The sequence below is a fragment of the Rhipicephalus sanguineus genome, chromosome 2 (genome assembly GCF_013339695.2).
Source record: "Rhipicephalus sanguineus isolate Rsan-2018 chromosome 2, BIME_Rsan_1.4, whole genome shotgun sequence".
Classification (NCBI taxonomy): domain Eukaryota; kingdom Metazoa; phylum Arthropoda; class Arachnida; order Ixodida; family Ixodidae; genus Rhipicephalus; species Rhipicephalus sanguineus.
Window position 1 is genome coordinate 11,829,147 of NC_051177.1, and position 27,336 is coordinate 11,856,482.

Genomic DNA, 27,336 nt, shown 5'->3' on the forward strand with positions numbered 1-27,336 from the left:
TGTAGCTTTATATTTCTATGATTCTATGGACGCTGTAGCTTTATACTTCAAGACGCGTTAGACAAATGCATAGCTAGTGCCTCGCGGTAATTTGCCGTCGTCGGTGCCTCGCATGCAAAACGAAAAAAAAAGTAATAAAATTACATTGCTAATAGTAGACGCTTCACGTGCCGTTGACGATATGTGTGGCTGACTGTAGAGGCTGCGCAACGTAAGCGTACCGTACGTTTCTACACATATGAGAACTTAATTATCAAGTCCCTTGCTGAAGCACCACATGGGACCAGGTGCACTGCTCGACACCGTTAGATTGATTTATATATTTGTCCAGCCTTACATCGGCTGCATAGAGTGATGAGGATTTGTCAGCAGAGCTCATCAATCTAACGCCGTTGTTATCGAAAGCAGAGCAAAATAACGCGACGTGGTGAAAAGTATTCGTCTCTGATCGAGTGACAATTAAGTTGAACACTGGTCCATGTTACTTTGAAATTCAACATTTAGGTTTCGAGCTAACAAGCGCGAGTGCGTTCGGGCAGTATGTTGAGGAATAAGTCATGTAGTGTAGTGATGTAGTCGGGGTTCTGCCCAGATGACCGGAGCCAGCCAGAGTCCCGGGGAGATGTCGAGGAGAGGAGCCCGGAGCTGTTAACAGTAACGTTTATTTACAGGTAGCGTGTTGCTACATGATGGGGTTAGCATCATGGAAGCTCTCGGAGCTCGTGAGAGCTTGAGAGAACTTGTGAGAGCTTGTCGGGAGCGCATCGGCGCTCGCATTTTACGTGCTGGCCTTCCCAGGGTTCCCTGTAGGAAAAAACAATGGAGGCCAGGACAGTCCAATGAAAATTTCCATCTTCACCTCCGCCCCCAAAAGGGGAAGGTGAAACGCCGCCTCCTTCCCAACCCACGAAAGGAGAAAGAGGCACATCCAGTTCGTCCCATGGCGAGGGAAAACACTGCCCACCGCGCACACACGGCACAGCACGAAGACGTTGAGTCTTACGTGGAAGTCAATTTCGTAGTCTGTTGCAGTGATGGGTATGCAGCGCCAGGCAGACCACGAATTGTGGAAACAGCGGCACCAAGGCGCCACGGAGAACGTGGGAAATGCATCCGCAGACGGTTCCCAGACGCTGGGCCCTTTGTCCGGGGCACCTTGACGACAAAGCAAGCCGCCTCGACGGCCAACAACTCTTCCTAAACTGTCAGTCGGTCAGGCGTGCCCAAAGGGTTTTACGAGGGGCGCAGACAACCTGAGAATATTAGACGAATGACCTTCGTGTTGTCGCCGCTCTTGGGGCAACTCTGGAACCGCTGACCCGGAAGAAATCAGGGTAGTCTTAGCCGCAACGTCTCATGCGTCAAAGCGGCGCCAAGCCAGGCAGGCCGATCATAACAGCCCGTCCACCGTCACAGGAGCTCTCGAAGGGGTTGCAGCACCAAAGCACTCCGCAGAGACCGTAGATCTGCTCCCTTGTAGACGTTGACGCAGGCTGCACCAATCTCTGGACCTGAGCCATGGCCAGCAAACGCCAGAAACGAACCACGCAAGACCCGAGGCACAACAAACATAGAGCACTCAACTGACCTCGAGAAATGCCAGGTTACACTTTTGGTAAAACTCCCTAGAAATTTACAATTGGTGCGCTCACTCGTGAAAATCAAGAATCAGATAACGAAGCCATAAGAAACTCAGACCTACTATGTGCGAAGCAAATCAACAGCCTAACGTTTTGTATCATTTCCCAGAGAGATTCACAGCGTTCAAGGCACGCAGGTGCTACGGGCGAAACAAAACGAAAGGAGGTAGTTAATGAATTACGCCTCTCACAGTATAAGTAAAACTCAAAATCAAACTTGCGCGTATGAAAATAAAACAAACAGAGAAACAAAAACCTGCACTACACTGATGCGCATACTAACAAGTGTGCTGCAATTTACACAAGGTTTATACAGAGGCTTTTACCCTCAACCTACTTCTCTGTTAAAAATCAACTTGCGCAAAACCCTCTACTCGGGTGTTAGGTTTCGCTAAATGTCAGCAAACACTCAGTTCAACAAGTATCTTAATGTCTGCAGTTATCATGAGGAAGAAAATAAAAGTTACAAAAATCGACATATTCCTTGCTCATCTGCAGACACGCGAACATTAAAAGCAAAATAATTCAGAACTGGATACAAGAGAAATTCTTGGTAGCCTTACACTGTCCGAACATTATGCGGATAAAATAAAATCAACAAAATCAAAAACCTACACTACACTGCAAAAACATAAGGTTTAAACAGAGGCTTTTTACCTTCAGCCTACTTCTCTGTTAAGATAAACTTGCGCGTGAAACATAAAACAAACAGAGAAACAAAACCTACACTTCACTGCAAGAACAGAAGGTTTAAACAGAGGCTTTTACCTTCAGCCTACTTCTCTGTTAAAATCAGCGCAAAACCCTCTACTCGGGTGCTAGCTTTTGCAAAATGTAAGCAAACAAGCAGTTTAGCAAATATCTCAATGTCTGCAGTTAAGATGAGGAGGAAAATAAAACTTTCAAAAATCGACACAGTCCTTGCTCATCGGCAGACATGCAAACGTTAGACAGCTAAACAAAACAATAATAAAACTGGATACAAAACAAATTCTTAGTATCCTTCGTGACACTGCGTAAATTCATGCGGCACCCTTTCAGACGTGCTCTGGGGGGACGCGCATACCACAGTTGTCGATGGGCCAGATCGCGACGGAGGGACAAAAAGCCAACCTGTCCGAAGCACTCAGTGGCGGTGACCTTTGTTCCGCGGGCCCCGAACTTCGACAAAGAAGCACCCGGACGCTTAAGCTTCCTCATTGTGGGCCTTCCAGAGCAACGGTCACCCTCTCGCAAACTTGGGGGAGGACCTTTGTCGTTACAGTCGCGTACGCACCACCTCGCTTTGCTCCACCGTTTAGCCTTCCAAAAAGATGATGAAACCAGGCGACCACTTCGGCGTCTCTTTTTCTTGGCCCTCGCGACACGCTTTATGCCTAATCTCGATTTGTGCGAGACCCGCAACTTTTGACTTTTAGAGAACTTTTTCGGGGTTTCCAGCCTCCGCTCGAGGCAACTTGGACCTTTCCCCTTTCCCCGAAGTTTTCGCTGGCGCCTTTTTCTTTCGGGGCGGCACGGAACGCTCCCCGACTCGGCAATAATACTCGGAAGTACATTGCTCAAAACTCCGGGCGGTTCAACTGGCTTATCCTCGGCGTTATTTCTAGCTGTCTGCTCTTCAGAAACAACGCTACAATCGACACCTGCTAAACCAGCCGGCTCGCCATCAGATGTCTCTCCTTGATGGGAGTCATCACCTCGCGCTAATCTAAGCGCTTCATCACCTCGCGCTATGTTGAGCGCCTCTTCCTCTCGTGGTAAGCTAAGCGCCTCATCATCTGAACTTTTACAGTCTGCTTCGTTAGCGCTTTCTGCTTCCGGAACCTCATGAGCAGACTCACAGGCCATCGGATCCGTCATAGCTGCCGTCGATTCGTCACCAAAACAAAGGCCTTTCGAAAGCATATCCACATCATTCTGAGAGGGATAATGCTCGGGCAGGTTTTGGGACACCAAAGTTTCCGGGGCGAGCAGTCTGAACGGTCCCTCACTTTCAACGCGGGCTAATGGCAAACACACACTTTCATTTTCAACTACTTGCCATGCGCACGGGCGTTCCCCTGTGGTCACCTCATTTGTCGAAGAGTACGGATGTACACTATCAAACGTTGCGGCAGAGTCCCGCGGTACGTTTTCCTCAACTAATTCCTGAATGGGGGGTTTGAATTGTTCCAGATCATTGTCGCTGCTGTCCCGAAAACAGAGAACATTCCTAGGCTTGCGGCAGCCGATTGCGATGTGACCTAGCTCTTTGCAACGGTGGCATACAACCGGCTTCCTAGCCTTAAACGCCTTTTCTTTCTTTCGATCTTCTGAGTGGCTCACTGTAGACGTGGACTTAGCAGGACTGCCTTTCTTTTTCTTATCTGAGGGTGCTATCTCGTTATTCGGGTTACTTGATGCCTGATAAAGTGCTAAAGCCAATCGCCTTTTCTCATTTATCCTGTCTTCTTCAGCCCATCTTTTGTTCTTCTCAACTTCCTCCCAGCACTCCTCAATTTCATCATCCTCCGCCCCGCATTCCTGAATAGCCTTAATCAGCTGCGACTCTCTCTCTTCTCTCCCAACCTTAATTCCCAGCTCTTCACACAGTAGTAAGAGGTCTGGTCTCTCTAGCTTCTTTACCAACTCCATGGTCTTCACGAGTGAGGACTTTCTACCCGCCGTGACGTTAGGTAGCGAACAAGCGAAGCCTAGACGCACGGTAAAACACTGACAGTTTTAGAACATGAAAACTAAAATGGTGAATAGCTGTGACGTATGGTAGCGATACAACGAAGCCTATACGCACAGAAGATTACACACAGATTTAGAAACTTCAAAAGCTAAAACCTGGCAAAACTCAAAGAAAGTCAAGCACTCACCATATCGTTGAGGCCCGAGTCAAGCATGGGTCATCCCGTTGCTGCTAACCAGTTGATGTGTTCCAGTTGTCAGCAGCATCACACCGCTGCCATCCAGTTGATGTAGTCGGGGTTCTGCCCAGATGACCGGAGCCAGCCAGAGACCCGGGGAGATGTCGAGGAGAGGAGCCCGGAGCTGTTAACAGTAACGTTTATTTACAGGTAGCGTGTTGCTACATGATGGGGTTAGCATCATGGAAGCTCTCGGAGCTCGTGAGAGCTTGAGAGAACTTGTGAGAGCTTGTCGGGAGCGCATCGGCGCTCGCATTTTACGTGCTGGCCTTCCCAGGGTTCCCTGTAGGAAAAAACAATGGAGGCCAGGACAGTCCAATGAAAATTTCCATCTTCACCTCCGCCCCCAAAAGGGGAAGGTGAAACGCCGCCTCCTTCCCAACCCACGAAAGGAGAAAGAGGCACATCCAGTTCGTCCCATGGCGAGGGAAAACACTGCCCACCGCGCACACACGGCACAGCACGAAGACGTTGAGTCTTACGTGGAAGTCAATTTCGTAGTCTGTTGCAGTGATGGGTATGCAGCGCCAGGCAGACCACGAATTGTGGAAACAGCGGCACCAAGGCGCCACGGAGAACGTGGGAAATGCATCCGCAGACGGTTCCCAGACGCTGGGCCCTTTGTCCGGGGCACCTTGACGACAAAGCAAGCCGCCTCGACGGCCAACAACTCTTCCTAAACTGTCAGTCGGTCAGGCGTGCCCAAAGGGTTTTACGAGGGGCGCAGACAACCTGAGAATATTAGACGAATGACCTTCGTGTTGTCGCCGCTCTTGGGGCAACTCTGGAACCGCTGACCCGGAAGAAATCAGGGTAGTCTTAGCCGCAACGTCTCATGCGTCAAAGCGGCGCCAAGCCAGGCAGGCCGATCATAACAGTAGCTACAAACGCGATGGCGGCCTTTGGTCAAACAAGGAAAACAGCAATGACCGTCAACCACAGACGTAAGGGAAACTTCCGGCTGAGGGATAACATCGAGTTTTGCTCTGAACTGACTGAAGTTAAGCTATTAATCGGATGCTGACTAGACATGCGATGGCCATAATGATGAGCGCATATATTGGCATCAATATGGAAGTTGGAGTTCTTCGGTGTTGTGCAGAATTATTCGATCGGAGAATATCGTTAAAATATTTTTATAACCTTGAGAAATCGCAAGATTTGAACACTCTGGAGATCAATGTATTTGCCACCAGGAAGTACATAACGGATAAGAAAGTGCAATCACGCGAATTTATGTTTAATGTTGCTTTACAATGGTCCATTGTGCCGCGGTATAGAATTGACTGAAATAGTTTGCAAATGGCACGTTGATTGTAACCGACCATATACATTACACTATCTATTAATAATAAACTTTGTTGAAAATGAATTAATTCATTCTTTCTCCCATCGGAAAGGTTTTGGCTGCTTTATAGCAAGACCAAAAAAATATTAATTTCGTCACACGAATTGTGTGAAATAGAGTTCTCGCGGACTGTACAACTTTAATGGAAAATTTCAGATACGTGTTTCAGGGGCGCGAAAGCTCTAACTGATTATATGAAAAGCTGAATTGCGAAGTGATCTTAAAATTTGGCGTTCTTGTAGCTTATTACACGTCCATTTGTCTAAGAATGACGTCGCATTTGCAGTTCTGCTCCAATCAATAACCCCAGCACTAAAGTTATGTTTGCTGTGCCTAAGTTTTCCCTAATCCAGCCGAATATTTCTGATGTGCACATTAAGTATGTGAATAAGAAAAGGTACAATTGCGGAGTTGGTTAGGATGCGGAATTTAAATGTCGAAGTTTTTCACCTCTTTTGCAAGAAACTTCAGAACCTTTAGCGATCGGGCCGCCGAGAATCCTCCGCCGCATTGTCATGAGCACCTTTCAAGCCTTATGATGACCTGTTATGATGAAGCACTTATATGCTCAATGTACAGTGGTACGACATGAGTGCTTTTCAAGTGTACTGAGCGTTTACGGTTTCTGCATGAAGCTCAAGAAAACGCACCGCCTTTGCATGCATTAGATGCAAAGCACTTGAGTTGAACAACAGCAATAAATGGGAATAAATACGAGTGCCGAGCAGAAATTTAATTTTGATCGTGATACTATAGCGCGCTAGGCTCTATTAAAATATCTAAGATTTTGAACTGTCCACCGAAAATTATCATCCCCGCCTCTGCCTTGTCTATGAGCTCAAGTGGAACAGTTCGGCACTTCTGGAACGCTAGCGCGGTGCTCACGCTTTAGCACTGTCGTCAATATAAATATATGATTGATCTGATCGAGCCGCATGACAAAGGGAAGACATCAGATATAATGGTTACATATAGAAGTGTGCGAAGATTGAACATTTGGAATATCGAATCGAACATCGTCATACTTGATTCGGTCTTCGGGAATAGCCCATATGCGTTAATACGAATATTTCAAAATATCATCTATGCCCAAATAAACACGAAATTAGCGTAAAAATACGATAATTTCTACTGTCATAAGCTATACGTCGCTTGCAGAGCCAGAATTCGATAGTCAGCACACACTGAAGAGTTTTAAAATTTGTACTTGATGCTCAGTTTATGGTTTTCATGTTAATTTGTTTTAATGTTAGAGTACCAACGATATTTTGTGTTAACAACGAAAACGGTTCAATTAAAATTCGATCCGCTTCTTGCACGCATTAGCGCTGCCCTAAAATGTTTAGGAATGTGCTTCAGTTGAAATTTCCCGCTCCTTTTTTTTTCTCACCCGAAAGAGCTGATATAAGCAACACGTGCGTTCCTCCGAAAAAAAAAAAAAAGTGGTGAGATGGGGCCTTGCGGTTTTGGCTTGGGAGAGGAGCACGCGCCAAAGCACTACGCAACATGCATCACATCTCTCTCCCAGAAAGAATGACAAGGCCTGAAAGGAGGAACGGTTTGTGCCGGCCTCCGTCGTGTTAAGAGGGAGGCGGGGCGTGCAGTGGGGCTACGTAAAGCCCCTTGATCCCATAGGCCTCCCAAGCTCGGCCAGGGGACGCTGCGTCGCACGCGAAGAGGGTTCTGCTAGAGGACGGACGTGTTTTTCGTGGGCTCCGGAATGACAGCGTCAGATAAGTTTTTTTTTTTTTTTGCATGATTCGAGCTTGTTTTTTTTTAGTTATATGAGTACATAAGCCACTAGATTGAAGCTTTGAAGCATAATAGGGCTTACAATTTTGTACTGTTTCCTGTGTGACAGTCGCCTGGGTTTTTTTTTTTTTCCCCCGTTCGGTCACCACGTGTCTGAAAGGCACACATGTGCTTTGAAGTATAGCATACTTGCGGAGTTTTGTGATACCATTTGACTAAGTGTATCTAATCCGCCGTGTGAACGATCTAGCCATGGTCAAAAAGACCGTAAAGTGTTCAGGGTGCGGAATGGGATGGAAAATAGAGGTTTATACGGATGAGAAGACAGAGGGAGCTGACGCCAAGTGTAAGCAATGCGAGTTAGAGGCGAAAATGGAAATAATGATGGCTGCCCAGAATAAGCTCATGGTAAGAATCGCCGAGCTGGAGATTGCGTTGGCGACAGAGCGGGAAAAAACGATGGCTATGGGAGAAAGGCTTAAGTCAGCCAAGGAGGGGTTAGCAAAGGTAGTCATGGTGAACAAAGAAGCAAGCGACAGCGGGAACAGCGGGGCATCGACCCCCACAGTGGTAGACTCGAAGGGGGAAACAGGTTTGGAAAAGACAGGTGCAAGGGTCACAGGACCCAGCTTCCGCGAAGTAGTTTTGGGAAGGGGAGGGGACAAAGCAACAGTGGCACGCGCTAGTAACCGAGGCAGTGGCCAGGTGCGGGACGGTCCAGCAGAAGAGTCGGAGTACGTGATAATCGCCGGGGACTCGAATTTAGTTAGATGCGAAGAAGCAGTCAAGGAAAGGGTGAGAGGCGACAAACGAGTTTTAATAGGGAAGTTCCCGGGACATAGGCTGGGATCAGTGATGAGACGAGCTAGCGCAAAACTCGCAACTTAGGCTAATGGACGTAACCTCGTGATAATCGCGGGAGGTCTAAACGACGTCTTGAATGAAGAATCAGCCGAACCAGCGACCACATTGGCGAAAGGGGTCGAGGACATGCGCGCCATTTCCTCTCAGGTGCAGATAGTGGTATGCACAATACCGGAAGTACCAGTGAGAGATATCAACTTGCAAAGAGCTGTTGTCGACGCAAACAAAGAGATATGGCGAATTAGTCGAGAGAAGGGCTTCGAGGTAGTGGATATAAACAGGGAGGTGCACAGGTGGGGCGGTTTCCAAAGAGACAGAATTCACTTCGATAAGAGGCTTGGTCATGAGGTGGGCTGGCGACTGGCACGACGCGCAGTAGCTTTTTTGGGGGGCACGCGGGCCCTTCGGTGCCCACGGTAGCTTGTAATGGGGAAAACAACCAGGGGGACTCTTTGACAGGCAGTATAGCGAAAAACCAGAGAAAAGGTAAAAGAAGCTTAGAAGGCGCGTGTTGCAATTAGTTACATAAACATGCAGGGTGGCAGAAAAAAGGCAAAATGGTTAGAGATTGAGGAGCAGTTAAGCAAGGAACAGATAGGTGTTTATGCGGTTACAGAAACACACCTTAGAGACTTGGAAGAGCCACCACATATTGACAATTATATTTGGGAAGGATGTAACAGGATCACCTCAGAAAGGAGAGGTGGGGGTGTTGGAATGCTAATTCATAGCAGAACAAAATTGGATAGAGTGAAACAAACGTGTTCAGAGCACATATGGGTTTCGGGCACAGTAGGTGGAAAGAAAACGTGGCTAGGTGTAGCTTACTTGTGGACAGGCAATAACTGCAGAGAAAAGAATCTGGAGATAGTGAAATGCATAAGCACCGATATTAAAGAATTTGGTCATGATGCCGAAATAATCCTTCTAGGGGACATGAACGCTCACATTCATGACCTCGACGGATATTCAGACACCAATGGCAAGTTATTGCTAGATCTCTGCGAGCAACATAGTCTTGAGATAGTTAACGTGGGGCCTAAGTGTGAGGGGCAGATCACGTGGGAAGTCGGAAACCGGTAATCGAGCATTGATTATTGTCTCATGACAGAAGGAATATATGACAAACTTAGAGAGATGAGAATAGACGAGGAAGGCATTAACAGCTTGGGTAGTGATCATAAACGCATAATATTACAAATGGGATATAAAACTGATAATAAGAACATAGAATCAAAGTTTGGCAGCTTGTATCTAAATGACAAACAAATAACAAATATAGCCGCAGGAGTCGAGGAAAAAGTAGACGAACTACCAGGCAGAGACTGGAAGTATAGTGAGCTGCTACATATAATCACAAAAGAAATGGAAAAAGAGAAGAAAACTACTTGTTGGAAAGGAAAGAGAAAGCCAAAAAGTTGGTGGAACAAAGAAATCCGGGAGGCGATCGAGAAGCGACGTGAGGCATCACGGGAGCACAGACAAGCAAAAAAGGAGAAGCGGCCACAGGACGAAGTCAACCAAATATGGGAAATATATTTAGAGCAAAAATCCATTGTGCAGAAATTAGTCGATGCAAAAATTAAAGGTGAAAGTGAACGCTGGATGACAGAGATTCGCGAAAAGAAGAAGGCCGCGCCTAGGATATTTTGGAGCCACCTAAAAGCGCTGGGTAGGAAGTCTGTCACAATGCAACAACATATGGTAGATGAAGGAGGAAATCAATTGGAAGGGCACGAAGCGCTAGGTTACATCCGAAAGATAACAGCCGATTCGTTTAAAAAGGTCGCCCAGGGGATTCCCCCGATGAGTAAAATTACGCAAAGGAGTGCAACCGACGAAGATGTAGTACTAGAGAATTTCAATTGGAAGAAAGCCGAAGGAAAAATTCCTAAGCGCACTACACCGGGCTTAGATGGGGTTCCCGTCAGCCTCATTAACGAACTCGGACATAACACTAAAGAAGCACTGCTGAAAGCCGTAGAAAAGTGCTTACAGGAGAGGGAAATACCAGACAGTTGACGAAAAAGTAGAATGAACTTAATCTATAAAGGCAGGGGAGAAGAGGATAACATTTGCTCGTATAGACCGCTAACCATTACATCCGTGCTATACAGGTTGGCGATGCAGGCAGTAAAATTAAAAATAGAAGCGTGGGTAGAACAAAATGATATTCTGGGAGAACTTCAGAATGGATTTCGAATCGACAGGCGGTTAGACGATAATCTGTTTGTTCTTACCCAGTGTATAGAAATATCGAAAATAGAAAACAGGCCCTTATACGTAGCTTATCTAGATATTACCGGGGCGTATGACAACGTTAATCAGGAAATTTTGTGGGATATACTGAAAGAAGTGGGCATAGGTGACGACTGTATACAGCTTTTGAGGGAAATATACCGAGAAAATACAGTTTGTATAGAATGGGAAGGAATAAGTAGCAAGGACAACGTTGAAATTAGCAAGGGGCTGAGACAGGGATGTCCTTTGTCCCCGCTGTTATTCATGCTGTACATGGTGAGGATGGAAAAAGCGCTAGAAGGTAGCAACATTGGATTTAATTTGTCACACAAGCAGGTCGGCACGATGGTTGAGCAGAAGCTTCCAGGTCTATTTTATGCTGATGATATTGTCTTATTTGCGGACAGTCAAGATGATATACAGCGACTGGCAGATATATGCGGAAGGGAATGTGAGGCTCTAGGACTAGGATTTAGTGCAACAAAATGTGGATTGATGGTATTCAATGATCACGAAGACCATGTGGTCTTTATACAGGGCCAAAAAATACCGAGGGTAAGCGAGTACAAGTACCTCGGAGTATGGGTAAATGAGGGGGACAGATATATGGAGGTACAAGAGAAAGCATCGGTAGCAAAGGGAAAGAGGAATGCTGCAATTATGAAGCACAGAGCTTTATGGGGATACAATAGGTACGAGGTGCTTCGAGGGCTGTGGAAGGGTGTGATGGTCCCGGGGCTTACATTTGGGAACTCAGTAGTGTGCATGAAGTCAGAGGTACAATCCGGAATGGATGTAAATCAAAGGACGGTGGGCCGCCTAGCGTTGGGCGCTCACGGGAAGACGACAAATGAGGCTGCAAAGGGTGATATGGGATGGACAGGCTTTGAAGTGAGGGAAGCTCAGAGCAAAATGAGATTCGAAGAGAGGCTGAGGAAAATGAAGAACAGTAGATGGGCAGAGAAGGTTTTCAGGTATTTGTATAGAAAAAGCGTTGACACGCAGTGGAGAAAAAGAACTACGAGGCTCACCAGTAAATATACGGCTAGCAGTGCGGGCGATATGGCAACAAGGAGCATTAAGCGGAAGGTCAGAGAGGCGGAGAGGACTTATTGGATGGCAGCGATGGAAAAGAAGCCGGCTCTGAGTAACTACCGAAAGGGAAAAAACGAAATAAGGAGGGAAAGATTTTATGATAATTCAAGGGGAAGCGCTTTACTGTTTGAAGCAAGGTCGGGCTGCCTTAGAACGCGTAGCTATAAAGCGAGATTCAGTAACGAAGAAGAACAATGTACATGCTGCGGGGGAACTAAGGAAACGATGGAACATGTACTGATTGAATGTGGCGATATTCACCCAGGTATACGTGTGGGCACGAGTCTACATGAAGCCTTGGGTTTTAGGGACAACAATGGAAAGCTGCACACTCCGCGATAGAAATAAGTAAGAGACGGTTAGAGTATTGGTGGCAGAAAACTAGAGATAAAGAACAAAAATAAATAATGGGGGAAAAATAAGGTCATTCTGCCTTAAGAGGCAGAGAGATGGACCGTGAATTTATATTGTTTTGGTATAATAACATAGATTTAATCAATGTAGATAAGGTATTAGGCCAACATGAAACAAGGAAGCTTTTTTTTTTTTCTTCGAGCCTGGTGGCAGACATGTCACCGCCCCGTTTTAAAGGGGACGCTCATAGCATCCATCCATCCTTCGCCGCCTTTCTAGCAAAAACCGGTCGCTCCTCTCCCCGCACCTGCCTTTTGACTGCGCTGTTTCAGCACGTTCCCGCACCCTGCACGCGCTGTTCTCTGCTCACCGTGCACGTGCAGCTTCACGTGTCGCTTGCTCTGAAGGTTTAGAAAGATCCAAGAGATGGAAAAAACGTTTTCACGGTGGGAATCTTTCCAGAGGAGGACGGTTGATCGACCACCTTTTCGGGACCGAGCAGGTCGTCAAGGGCGATGCTGTTTGTGCGAGCGCTACGTGCGTGCCGATGCTGAACGGGCACATTTGTTTGACACGAATAGGGAGGTGACTGCGCGAGTTCTGTAATTATGTTACCGGTAAAACGCACATTCGTTGCGGCAGTCGTGTCTACTCGGAGCTGTCAGCAAACATCCAGCACGCTTTCGCGTGCGTTTTCTATTGATAGCTTTTCGATTGCATGGATGCCAAGTTTGTCGTGCGGCTTTAAACTTATTATGAGCTCAGTGTGAAGATCATAAATTTACATCTGTCCTGTTGAGTCACTGGCTGCATCGCAATGCGCAGTGTTCAGTTTCGTGGGAGTTTCACTTTTGCCGAGGTTTGCATCGATTGATAACAACGTCGAATCGCAAGTTTAATGTCACCTTGGATTTTTTTAGAGCTCCCTTTGACAGCATAATGATACGCGCGAAAAAAAAATATTAATGCCCACTTCGACCATGCATGTTTCTTGCCGAGGCGTGTTTCATTTCGAATAATATCGACGCCTGATCACGCACCGTGTTCGCTTATTCTAACGTCGCTTTGGTTGTTTCGACAGCTCGCTTGGTCAGCCCCCCCCCCTCCCTGGCTAGGAGGGGGGGCGGGTTCAAACTCTCCCCGAAAGTTTTCAATTTTGCTTGCGTATATGTACACGCACACATACAAACGCACGCACGAACATAAAGTATGGTTGGACCTCCCCCCCCCCCCCCCCCCCGAAAAAAATTTCTCGCTACGCCCCTGATACTATACAATACCCACTGGGATTTTATGATTATGCCGAGATTTGTGCCCAATGATAAGCGCATCTGAATTCGCGAAGCCATCGAAAATTTAATTGCCGCCTTGGTGGGGGACTTCGGATTAATTTCGGCCACCTGGGGTTGTTTAACGTGTACGTAAATCTAAGTACGCCGTTGTTACTGCATTTCGCTCCCATCGAAATGCAGCTGCCGTATGCGTGAATCGAACCCATGACCACAATCTTAGCAGCGCAACACTTCAGCCTGCTAAGCAATCACGGCGTGTCGTATGCAAGGCCAATATAAACGCTCAGTGCAAACATGCAGCTTAATTCTATTTACAGGGAGCCGCGACGGGAAATGTACCGCAGTCAGCTGAATTAAACACTTAGTACTCACGGTACGTTATTTAAACTGTGGTGTAATAAGCCCACATGCTCCACTGCTGTCACATTACAAATGGTTGACTCGGAAAGCCAGCGCGCAATCTCGAAACGTACAGCGGCTGTCTATTTGTTGTAGCTTCGGTTCACAAACGCACTTCCCTTTCAAATGAGCACGATCATCGCGTTTCTCCCCGCTAATAGTTCGTAATACTGTGTACGACAAAAATTGCTTCAAGGTGACAAGACCGCGAGAGCATCGCGGCGAACTGTCATAATCCACTCTTGACGCCTCTGCTCCTCGCACGTCTTGCATTGGAAACGGTAGAACTTGACGGGCAGTTTTCGGCCCTTCGTCATTTTTAAACGTTTGTGACAGTTCACAATGCAGCAGGACTGCGTGCCTGCTTTCGAGTACGACGAAGGAACGGCACCCATAGCGTGAAAAATGCGAGATAAAAGCCCCGGGGAGCACGTTCTCCGCGCGCGCAGTGGGAAAACCAAGCAAGAGCGACCCGTCCGAGCTACCGGAGCTTTCCCCTCTCTCCGCTGGGGCGGCGGACGGCGCTGCGCAAACAGATTATTGTCTCATGACAGAAGGAATATATGACAAACTTAGAGAGATGAGAATAGACGAGGAAGGCATTAACAGCTTGGGTAGCGATCATAAACGCATAATATTACAAATGGGATATAAAACTGATAATAAGAACATAGAATCAAAGTTTGGCAGCTTGTATCTAAATGACAAACAAATAGGAAATATAGCCGCAAGAGTCGAGGAAAAAGTAGACGAACTACCAGGTAAAGACTGGAAGTATAGTGAGCTGCTACATATAATCACAAAAGAAATGGAAAAAGAGAAGAAAACTATTTGTTGGAAAGGAAAGAGAAAGCCAAAAAGTTGGTGGAACAAAGAAATCCGGGAGGCGATCGAGAAGCGACGTGAGGCATCACGGGAGCACAGACAAGCAAAAAAGGAGAAGCGGCCACAGGACGAAGTCAACCAAATATGGGAAATATATTTAGAGCAAAAATCCATTGTGCAGAAATTAGTCGAGGCAAAAATTAAAGGTGAAAGTGAACGCTGGATGGCAGAGATTCGCGAAAAGAAGAAGGCCGCGCCTAGGATATTTTGGAGCCACCTAAAAGCGCTGGGTAGGAAGTCTGTCACAATGCAACAACATATGGTAGATGAAGGAGGAAATCAATTGGAAGGGTATGAAGCGCTAGGTTACATCCGGAAGATAACAGCCGATTCATTTAAAAAGGTCACCCAGGGGATTCCCCCGGTGAGTAAAAGTGCGCAAAGCAGTGCAACCGACGAAGATGTAGTACTAGAGAATTTCAATTGGAAGAAAGCCGAAGGAAAAATTCCTAGGCGCACTACACCGGGCTTAGATGGGGTTCCCGTCAGCCTCATTAACGAACTCGGACATAACACTAAAGAAGCACTGCTGAAAGCCGTAGAAAAGTGCTTACAGGAGAGGGAAATACCAGACAGTTGGCGAAAAAGTAGAATGAACTTAATCTATAAAGGCAGGGGAGAAAAGGATAACATTCGCTCGTATAGACCGCTAACCATTACATCGGTGCTATACAGGTTGGCGATGCAGGCAGTAAAATTAAAATAGAAGCGTGGGTAGAACAAAATGATATTTTGGGAGAACTTCAGAATGGATTTCGAATCGACAGGCGGTTAGACGATAATCTGTTTGTTCTTACCCAGTGTATAGAAATATCGAAAATAGAAAACAGGCCCTTATACGTAGCTTATCTAGATATTACCGGGGCGTATGACAACGTTAATCAGGAAATTTTGTGGGATATACTGAAAGAAGTGGGCATAGGTGACGACTGTATACAGCTTTTGAGGGAAATATACCGAGAAAATACAGTTTGTATAGAATGGGAAGGAATAAGTAGCAAGGACAGCGTTGAAATCAGCAAGGGGCTGAGACAGGGATGTCCTTTGTCCCCGCTGTTATTCATGCTCTACATGGTGAGGATGGAAAAAGCGCTAGAAGGTAGCAACATTGGATTTAATTTGTCACACAAACAGGTCGGCACGATGGTTGAGCAGAAGCTTCCAGGTCTATTTTATGCTGATGATATTGTCTTATTTGCGGACAGTCAAGATGATATACAGCGACTGGCAGATATATGCGGAAGGGAATGTGAGGCTTTAGGACTAGGATTTAGTGCAACAAAATGTGGATTGATGGTATTCAATGATCACGAAGACCATGCGGTCTTTATACAGGGCCAAAAAATACCGAGGGTAAGCGAGTACAAGTACCTCGGAGTATGGGTAAATGAGGGGGATAGATATATGGAGGTACAAGAGAAAGCATCGGTAGCAAAGGGAAAGAGGAATGCTGCAATTATGAAGCACAGAGCTTTATGGGGGTACAATAGGTACGAGGTGCTTCGAGGGCTGTGGAAGGGTGTGATGGTCCCGGGGCTTACATTTGGGAACTCAGTGGTGTGCATGAAGTCAGAGGTACAATCAGGAATGGATGTAAATCAAAGGACGGTGGGCCGCCTCGCGTTGGGCGCTCACGGGAAGACGACAAATGAGGCTGTAAAGGGTGATATGGGATGGACAGGCTTTGAAGTGAGGGAAGCTCAGAGCAAAATGAGATTCGAAGAGAGGATGAGGAAAATGAAGAAGAGTAGATGGGCAGAGAAGGTTTTCAGGTATTTGTATAGAAAAAGCGTTGACACGCAGTGGAGAAAAAGAACTAGGAGGCTCACCAGTAAATATACGGCTAGCAGTGCGGGCGATATGGCAACAAGGAGCATTAAGCGGAAGGTCAGAGAGGCGGAGAGGACTTATTGGATGGCAGCGATGGAAAAGAAGCCGGCTCTGAGTAACTACCGAAAGGGAAAAAACGAAATAAGGAGGGAAAGGTTTTATGATAATTCAAGGGGAAGCGCTTTACTGTTTGAAGCAAGGTCGGGCTGCCTTAGAACGCGTAGTTATAAAGCGAGATTCAGTAACGAAGAAGAACAATGTACATGCTGCGGGGGAACTAAGGAAACGATGGAACATGTACTGATTGAATGTGGCGATATTCACCCAGGTATACGTGTGGGCACGAGTCTACATGAAGCCTTGGGTTTTAGGGACAACAATGGAAAGCCGAACACGTCCGCGATAGAAATAAGTAAGAGACGGTTAGAGTATTGGTGGCAGAAAAGTAGAGATAAAGAACAAAAATAAATAATGGGGGAAAAAATAAGGTCATTCTGCCTTAAGAGGCAGAGAGATAGACCGTGAATTTATATTTTTTTTTGGTATAATAACATAGACTTAATCAATGTAAATAAGGTATTAGGCCAACATAAAACAAGGAAGGTTTTTTTTGTTTTTTTTTTTTTTGTTTTCTCCGAGCCTGGTGGCAGACATGTCACCGCCCCGTTACAAAGGGGACGCTCATAGCATCCATCCATCCATCCATGAAGAAAATCTGCGCAAGACTTCGCAGAGAGCAGCAAACGCGCTGCGCCGGAAAAGTCTGTGGGGATGCAACCGTTTCCTCCTCATCCGAGACTTGTGGAAGGCTATACACGTCCCAGGCCTCACATTTGCCAATGCCATACTGTGCCTCACTGTGAAAACCAGGCAATGGCTGGAGCGTGGCCAACGGGAGGTGGGCCGTATGGCCCTTGGATGCCACGGGCGTGTCGCCATAGAGGCCATCCAGGGTGACCTAGGATGGTCCACATTTGAGGCGCGCGAGGCGAGAAGTAAGGCTACATACGAAGGACGCCTGCGACTCATGGACGACGAACGGTGGCCCCGGCGACTGTTCAGATATGCGAGCCTTACCGGCACACAAACGCAGTGGTGCAGGCGCCTGGGCAAACTGAAAAGAAAGTTCGGCTTCTCTGCAAAGCCTGTGATTGAGGACAAGATGTACAAGTGGGCCCATGCCGTGAAGACGCAGGTGTGTGAGGAGGAGACGGAGCAGTGGCGGCGTATATGGAAGATAAATCCACACTGCTCACATACCGCACTCACAAGGCCGACATTGGCATGGAGCCCCTTTACGACAACAGCGGTGGCAGTGCACTCCTTTTTGAGGCACGTGCAGGAGCGCTGCGTACGTTGGAATACCGTTGCAGGTTCGACACATCTGCGGACGTGGCCCGGGCCATATGCCGAATATGCGGCGCTGAGGAGGAGACCATAGAACACCTCGTCCTCCGCTGCGCTGACTTGTGCCCGGGTCACGTAGAGGACACCACCTTCCCGCTGGCACTGGGATTCCGAAGAGATACGGACAAGAACACAGCGGTGGCCAGAGCGGCCCACGTCACTAAACAAAGATTGGTGCAGTGGTGGCGCAGAACGCGCAGACAATGCCGACGCGCAGACGATGTAGACGGTCAGACAACGTAGCCGGTCTGCAAGGTGACACTAGCTGGATGTGGCAAACGTGATAATTCTTCTTGTGTGTGTGTGTGTATCACAGTTTTTTTTTTCTCTCTCCTATCTCTCTCTTCTCTCGACGTCTTTTTTTTTTTCTTTTTCCTTTTTTTCTGGTTAAGGCACTTGAGAGCTGCCTACCCGTTACAAAGGGCAGGACCACAATTCATCATCATCATCATCATCATCGTTGGAGGCCTATAGCGGGGCGCCGTACCCCGCACCTCTCGCGTTTTCTTTTTTGCTTTGTCACAGCGCTGGGGAGGGGAGCAAGCTCCATGCGTCAGTTCCCGCCAAATTGTAGCTCTTTCGAGCGAGGACGTGCTGAAACACTGCACAGAGACGGGCAAGCACTCAGAGGCATTTCGTTTGCCTTGATCCTGGAGGCGGCCTTCTCCCGTTGCCGAGGATTTGAAGCGAACTCGTAAGTGGCATTTTATTTCCTCGCTGTATCGCATGGTGAGTTTTGTCTAGCGACAAAATCAAATTTTATTTGCACAATTGATGCGTCAATCTGGTCGCCTCTTTTAGCTGGCAGATCAGAAATGTTCAGGCGAACGGCGGTTATATTTGTCCGTGGACCCAAGACTTCGTTGACGGGCAAATATGTCAGATTTTCTTGTTTTTTATTTGTGGCATCTTATTGTAAGACCGTGACATATTTTTGCCGTTTTCTCTAGGGAACCCTGCAACAAGGACTGTAGTGTGAATAGCGTGCTGCTCTGCTCTCGCCAACTGAAAAGAACTCAATGCATGGTTGGTTACGAAAGTCTCACGCAATCGCTTTTCACATTGAATTTGGTCGCAGGTGTGCTGTAAATGCCGACTGCACAACATATGTGACTGGCCCGCGGCCGCTTTGAAGGTAAGATTGTGTTCTCATTAATCTATTTATTGTACCATTTGTTTTCCAGTGACATAGACAACAACGAAAACCTCGATCCATCCTGTCTCCACATATTATCTGGTTTGTGTGCTGTGGAGCTTGAAGCACTTCTCAGAATTTCAGCACACTCGCATTTATTGTAAGTGCAGTGTTTCTCTTACTTGTGCAGCGACAAAATTATTTTGTTTAGTTGTGTGAATAGAGTTTCTAGACGCGACATGTCTGTGCAACTGGTCAAGTAGATAGTCTACCTTTCTCACAGTATTATTCATTTTTGTTTCTTTCAGTTTTTCCCGACAGAAGAACAATGCAAGTGTCACATCTCGACGGTAAAACGTCGCATCTGCGCACGTGTTCAGGGCCAAGAGCACGAGAACTGGCCGAAAGAAGGGAGCCGATCCAACAGGAATGCCGTCCGTCTTTATATTTATATATGTCAGCGTTATCATGCCGTCATCACATGGACTGTACGGTTGCGTTGCACAAGGGCTGATGCAAAGGCTCCGTGCGAACAATGTTGCATGGAAAATTAGTGCATCTATACAATTGCAAAATAAAGATCTAAAGAGAGAAAAATAAAGATCTAAGAGAGAAAAAGGTTCGCCTTCTCATGCGAGGAGTTAAGCAGGAGCTCTTCGCTGGGCTCATGCGGAACCCACCCAATACAGTCCAGGAATTTGTTTCCGAAGCCACAACCATCGAGAAGACGCTGGAAATGCGAACCCGGCAGTACAATCGCCGCGCATTCCAAGACAGCGCAGCAGTTCATGCCCTCGGCTCCGACGACTTGCGCGAAACGATCCGAGCCATCGTGCGAGAGGAGCTGCGAAAGCTCGCACCTTTTGCACAGCCCGAAGTGACGTCAATTGCGGACGTTGTACGCGAGGAAATCTAACAGTCACTGGGTGTTCCTCAGCCGGCACCGCCGCAGCTGCAAGCAATGAGCTATGCTGCTGCAGCCCGACGCAACGCACCCCCCCCTCCCTCCTCGCCCACGTCAAGACGCCGCGCCGCACCAGGAGTTCCGCCGCCAGGCACCACCGCCGCCACCACCGACGTCATACCGCCCGCCAGCCAGCCAGCGATACACGCCGAGGAAGACCGACGTTTGGCGCGCCCCCGATCATCGTCCACTCTGCTACCACTGCGGAGAAGCCGGCCACACCTACCGCCGCTGCCATTATCGACAGATGGGACTGCGTGGGTTCGCCGTCGACGCGCCGCGTCCACAGCAGGGTGAACGACCACGTGACATCGCCGACTATCTGGCAGGAGCGCAGTGGACCCCCCGAGGACCTTCCCGATCGCCGTCGCCAGGCCGCTACGCCTCTCCCCAACGCCGACCACACACTGGCCCAACCCGGGGCCGGTCACCTAGCCCGCATCCGGAAAACTCAGGGCAGCAACCGATGGAAGTGCGGTTGCTGTACGACGAAATACCGAAGACCCTCCGCCGCCGACGCCGCCGCTACGACGAAGGCTTCAGGACACGACGCGAACCCCTGACGACGAAACCTCGCGGACCGAAGTAGACCTGACGACGCAACGTGGAAGCAGCGGAACAAACCGACGTAGCCGTGACCCGACGTCCGCCACGACCTAACTGCAACGCAAGACGACGAACTAGCGACCTCGACGTTCTTATCGACGGCCACAGCGTCACAGCCCTCGTCGACACCGGAGCCGACTATTCTGTCATCAGTGGACCGTTCGCCACGAAGCTGAAGAAAGTTAGGACCACTGATCTCCACTAGGAGGAGCTGGATGGCGCATCGAGCACGCGGGCGTGAAGCCACCGGAAGCCGCCGTTTTTGTCCCGGAAGAGAGCTTTTCTCTTCTTTTTTTAAAAAAATACTTGCCTGTAGCGCAGTAAACTGTACGAATCGACCGGAAAAGTCGTCAGGGAAGACATTTCACGCGTAAGTACCTCAAAGTTGCATTACTTTTTACGCATTTTGTACGTTGCAGCACTCCGCCGTATTCAGACGGTGTCGGCACGGCGTCTGTCATCTTTCGTGTAGCGTTCGTCGGCGTCTAAAGTGAGGCGTAATCGCAGAGTTTGAAAAAATAAAAAATAAAAACGATCATAACAACAGCTGCTACCCGAGAATATTTGAATTGCGTGACTGAGACGCACAGAAGACGCCGGCTTCCGGGACAAACAGGGCACCTTCCGGTGGCTTCACAAGCGCCCGCCTCGCAGAGCGGGGATGCGCCGTCCAGCCTTTTTAATAGAGGTCAGTGGTTAGGACAGCCTGGGAAGGCCCCAAAATCTGGACAGCTGGAGGTCACCTCGTAACGCCGGAGGGAATCTGCACAGCGAGACTCACCATTAACAACCGGATTTATCCCGCGAACTTCGTAATCCTGCCGCGTTGCTCGAGAGATGTCATCCTTGGTATGGACTTCTTAGGCCTTCATGGTGCAATCATCGACCTGAGGTCTAAGTCAATAACACTGTCCACGGAAAAGGCACTACCGCCGCACACTCCGCCAAGAAAGCACGCCTTGAATGTGCTGGAAGACCAGGTCACCATTCCCCCTCGCTCCAGCGTCATCATTTCCGTCGGCACTCAGAAATCAGCAGACCTTGAAGGCGTTGTTGAAGGCGACCAGCACCACTTGATTAACAGCAAGATTTGCGTCGCAAGAGGAGTAGCAGAGCTGCGGGCAGGGAAAGCAACATTTATGCTCACGAATTTCAGCAACGAGTACAAGCACGTGAGCAAGGCACGACGGTCGCCTACATCGAAGAAATCGTAGAAGCCAGCAATGCTTTCGGCCTCACCGATTCTCCCGAGCCTACTCCGACGAATAAAGCGCCGCAACCAGCTTTCGACATCAATCCCAGCCTTCAAAAGCACAAACAAGAACAGCTCAAAACCCTGCTCTTGCAATACAAGGACTGCTTTTCGTCGTCGTCAAGAATTCGGCAGACTCCCATGGCAAAACATTGCATCATAACAGAGGAAAGCGCCAGACCACTCCTTCAGAGCCCGTACAGAGTTTCGACGCGAGAACGCGAGGCCGTGAAGAAACAGGTCGACGAAATGCTACGCGACGACATCATCCAGCCGTCGAAGAGTCCGTGGGCATCCCCGGTGGTGCTAGTGAAGAAGAAGGATGGGTCTCTACGTTTTTGCGTCGATTATCGTCGCCTGAACAAAGTCACGAAGAAGGACGTGTATCCCCTTCCCCGGATAGATGACACCCTGGATCGATTACACAACGCAAAGTACTTTTCGTCGATGGACCTCAAGACCGGTTACTGGCAAATAGAAGTCGACGAGAGAGACCGAGAAAAGACTGCTTTTATAACACCAGACGGCCTTTGCTCGGCACCTGCGACTTTTCAACGGGTTATTGATACAGTACTGGCCGGCTTGAAGTGGCAGACGTGCCTCGTGTACTTGGACGACGTAGTTGTGTTTTCCTCAAACTTCGACGAACACCTTCGGCGCCTTGAAGTTGTACTTCAAGCAATCAAGACCTCCTCACCTTGAAGCCTGAAAAGTGCCGCTTCGCGTACGAGGAGCTCTTGTTCTTGGGTCACGTGATCAGCAAGGATGGTGTTCGCCCGGACCCGCGGAAAACAGCTGCCATCGCTGACTTCCCGACGCCCACCGACAAGAAAGCCGTACGCCGTTTTCTCGGCTTGTGCGCCTATTACAGACGTTTCGTCAAGGAATTTTCACGGATCGCCGAGCCACTGACGCAACTCACGAAGGCCGACGTCGAATTCAGGTGGGAAACGTTGCAAGTTCAAGCATTTCAAGAATTGAAACGACGCCTGCAGACGCCTCCGATACTTGCGCATTTCGACGAATACGCCGATACGGAAATCCACGCCGACGCAAGCAGCGTAGGACTCGGCGCCGTCCTTGTGCAAAACACCGACGGATTCGAAAGGGTTATCAGTTATGCTAGCCGGTCGCTATCAAAGGCAGAAATCAACTACTCCACAACAGAAAAGGAGTGCCTGGCCATCATCTGGGCTACATCGAAGTTTCGCCCCTACCTCTACGGCCGGCCCTTCAAAGTCGTGAGCGACCACCACGCCTTGCGTTGGCTAGCTAACTTGAAGGACCCTTCAGGTCGCCTCGCACGGTGAAGCCTACGACTTCAAGAATTTGACATAACCGTCGTTTACAAGTCCGGAAGGAAACACTCCGACGCTGACTGCCTGTCCCGCGCCCCCGTCGACCCACCGCCGCAGGACGACATGGAGGATGACTGCTTCTTGGGAACCATAAGTGCCGAAGAGTTCGCCGAACGATAGCGAGCGGACCCAGAACTCAGGGGCCTTGTGGAATACCTTGAGGGCAGGACCACCGTTGTTCCCAAGGTATTCACGCGAGGACTGACGTCGTTTTTCTTGCGCAACGGTGTTCTCCTTAAGAAGAACTTCTCGCAGCTTCGAGCCGAATCCCTTCTCGTAGTGCCCTCGACATTGCGACCAGAGGTCCTCCAGGCTCTGCATGACGACCCGACGTCTGGACACCTGGGTGTTTCTCGCACGCTCGCAAGAATACAGGAAAAGTACTACTGGCCGCGCCTTGTCGCCGACGTAACTCGCTACGTCAAGACCTGCCGGGACTGTCAGCGACGCAAGACACCGCCGACTAGGACAGCTGGACCTCTGCAGCCTATCGAGCCACCTCGACGGCCGTTCCAGCAAATTGGGACGGACTTACTGGGGCCGTTCCCGACGTCCAATACCGGAAACCAGCGCCTCCTCTATTTTTCAGTGCCTGGGCGAACGCTCTCCTCGGGCCGTCGCGCGCGCGCTCCGCGTCCGCTCGCCGCTGCCGCGTGGTGGCGCTGTGCAAGTAGACTACGGGAAGCTGGCGCTGAACGGCCGCGCGAATCACGAAGCTCACGATTTCGTGTTTGCATCCGAGTTTAATTGCATTTGTGCTTCTTGCAAGCTTTCACAGGTACAGGGGAATGGAAAGAAACGCGAACATAGCGGCACGCTGTTTTAATCAAGCTCTAATCGTGGTGGCAATAAAAAGATGTTAGATGGGCTTTTTTTTGTGTCATGGATGACGTCGTCTTTTCATCAATCATCCAGGCTATAACCACTTGAAAATAAATGCGAAACAGCAAAGAATGCAGATGCCGCATGTTCGCGTGTCTTTCCATCCCCGCTGTGCGTATTCCGCAGGCAGTCGGTTAGTCCGTGCTGCCGGTTCGAAACTTGCACTCGAGTTTGATAGTAATCGCGTTTTATTTTCTATTTAAGGCTATTGCAACCTTCCCAATGCCTTAGTATGTCATACTGTTGTGCTCCACTCTGCAAATGGAACTGAAAGAAATCACGATGTCTTTTTTATTTCCCTTTATTGATAAAGAAAAAAAATCTCACAGAGTACCTTATACATTCATCTAAGACGACTGAAGGGCGAAAGCCATCTCCTTCTTTTTCTTCCAGTCAATGTATTGAACATTCCCTGCCTCCCTCCGAGATATTTCTGCGCCTAACGTGGTTTTCTTACAGCCGCAAGGATCGGAGACAGTGCAAGCTTTCTGCACATCCGCGGAGTCGTGCACTGCTTCCGTGATTGGCCCATTTTGACGAAGCGAAGATGTAATATGACGACGTCACGTGAGGTGACGTCACGATGATGTCAAAATATTATGATCTATGACGTAATATGATGACGTCATCACGTAATTATTTTTTGCATCACTCGTGTTGACGCCGGCGACGGTCAATTTTCGCGTTTGATGAGGAATCTAAACCTTGGGCCTTAATACACTGTTCAGCCGTCGTTCCATGAAATTCCAGCTGCCGCTGGTGTTCGGTAGAGGTGGCTTGCAGTAACTAGGCGGGATAATTGGTCTGTAGCTGTATGTAGCTGTTTTTGTTTGTTTTTCGTACCACCACGATTCAACTGGCTTAAGCTCTGAAATGGTAGAATCACTTGGCATAGCTCCTCTTTTTCTGGCATCATTTGTTGCTTTCTCCCGGTGGCAACAAATGTAATTCTCAAAAGCTTTACGAAGGGAACGGGCGATCACGTATATCCCTGGAAGCAGTTTAGTGACATTTCATGCTATTTAGCGCATGAACTCCAGGATTGCGTATAGTGTGCTACACCAGTAGACGGTAGCACGCATCGGGGAATTTTAAGCGTCCAACCTTTCACTATTAGCTCTTGACAAATGCTGCTTTCGAAAATCTATTTTCAGACAGCCTCAGAAACCGACTCTCAGTCAAGCGAACGTAACGGTGACAAAACAATTTTCCGTGCATCACTGGCATGCGCTCTCTGGTATCGGGCTAGCAGACGATCCGCGTGCGTCTCGATCAAATAGCCGCGAAAGACACGTGCCTTCGAAATTGGCTGATTGCCCAGAACGACAAGTGCTTCATGATTCCAGTTTACAAGTTTTCATTATACTTTAAACAACGCGAATACAGCCGAAAACTGAACCATACAGCAGCTTCGAATGCAGCCACGGCATTCGGTTCCGCGAGCGACGACGCGACAGCTTGTCTACTACGGTGGCGGCGCCCGGCGGCTAAACGCCGCACTAACGCCGACGGTCGGTTCCCATTGCGCTCCGCTCCTTCGCCCAGGCACAGAAAAATAGAGGAGGCGCTGCCGGAAACAAATGGATCGTCGTAGCTACCGACTACCTCACACGCTACGCCGAGACAAGGGCCCCACCCAGAGGCAGTGCCGCCGAGGTAGCGAAGTTCTTCGTTGAAAAATCCTCCTGCGTCATGGCGCCCCAGAGGTCCTCATCACCGACAGAGGTACGGCGTTTACTGCTGACCTAACTCAGGCAATACTGAGATACAGCCAAACAAGCCACCGCCGGACCACAGCGTACCACCCACAGACCAATGGCCTCACCGAGCGGCTAAACAAGACCATCGCCGACATGCTGGCCATGTATGTCGACGTCGAACACAAGGCGTGGGATGCCATCCTTCCGTATGTGACCTTCGCATACAACACGGCCATGCAAGAAACGACGCAAATGACGCCGTACAAGCTGGTCTACGGAAGGAGCCCGGCAACGACGCTCGACGCAATGCTACCAACCGCCACCGACGAAGACGATCTCGACGTTGCCGCCTATTTGCAACGCGCCGAAGAAGCTCGACAGCTCGCCCGCCTGCGCATCAAGAACCAGAAGAGGGTCGACAGCCGTCACTATAATCTTCGACGACGCCACATGGAGTACCAACCCGGTGACCGTGTGTGGGTCTGGACACCGATACGCCGACGTGGGCTCAGTGAAAAACTTCTTCGGCGATACTTCGGGCCATACAAGGTGCTTCGACGTCACGGCGCTCTTGACTACGAGGTCGTCCCGGACAGCATTACGAACTCCCAGCGACGCCGCGCACGACCTGAAGTAGTCCATGCCGTGCGCCTTAAGCCGTTTTTTGCGCGTTAGCGAACCTGGGGACTCTACTTTTTCCTTTGTTATTGTAATTTATTTGTGTATGCACTTGTTTTTTTCCTTTCCATGTTCTGTTGCTGTCACGAGTGAGAGCAAGGCGGCGGGAAAACGATGACGACGAAGTCCTCAAGGCATTCGAAGCGGCACGAGCGCGTGCTCGGAAGATTCCACAGAGCTCGAGGCACGCGAACCGAGCCATGAAGGAGGACGAAGAGCAATGAGCTGGCATTGTCTTCGTGGGCTCGGCGAAGGAAGGCTGCATCGCCAGCAGACGCACTGGCGACGGCAGCGACGGGCGTTCGGGTCTGCGGCCGGTGACGCGGGCGTCCCGAGGTGAGGCCGGCAAGATCGCTCGGCGATGCAGTGGCCGCACCCCGCAAGTACGGACGTTCCCGGCGCAAGACCCCTTCCGAAGCAAGCCACCGAAGGCAGTCCCCGGAGGGTCACGTCAGCGATGGAACGCCATGCGGGGCGAAGGAATCGACGACGACGTTAGGCCTAACGGGTCTAGCAGGCAAGCCTCGGTGGACGACCACCTTGGTTGACAGGCGACGGCTAACTCGTCACACAAGATAGTCGAGGGCGGATCGTGGAGATCGACGCTGACTGGACTTATGCACAACGAGGTCGAAAGCATGATGCAAGTAAGAGCGGCGCACCGAAGTAGAGTTCGTGATGATAGACTTGCGAACCAATGTTAGCAGGAGAGGAGCGTGAGAAAGATTTACTGCTTAGA

The 27,336-nt window shown here is 49.0% G+C and overlaps 1 long non-coding RNA gene across 1 annotated transcript; it reads left to right on the forward strand.

Moving 5' to 3' along the window:
- Positions 1 to 18,564: 18,564 nt before the first annotated feature.
- LOC125757478 (uncharacterized) lies at positions 18,565 to 19,834 on the forward strand. The gene is made up of 3 exons (XR_007415252.1): positions 18,565 to 18,716; positions 18,824 to 19,317; positions 19,466 to 19,834. It is a non-coding gene; the product is annotated as an uncharacterized LOC125757478 (long non-coding RNA).
- Positions 19,835 to 27,336: the final 7,502 nt, after the last annotated feature.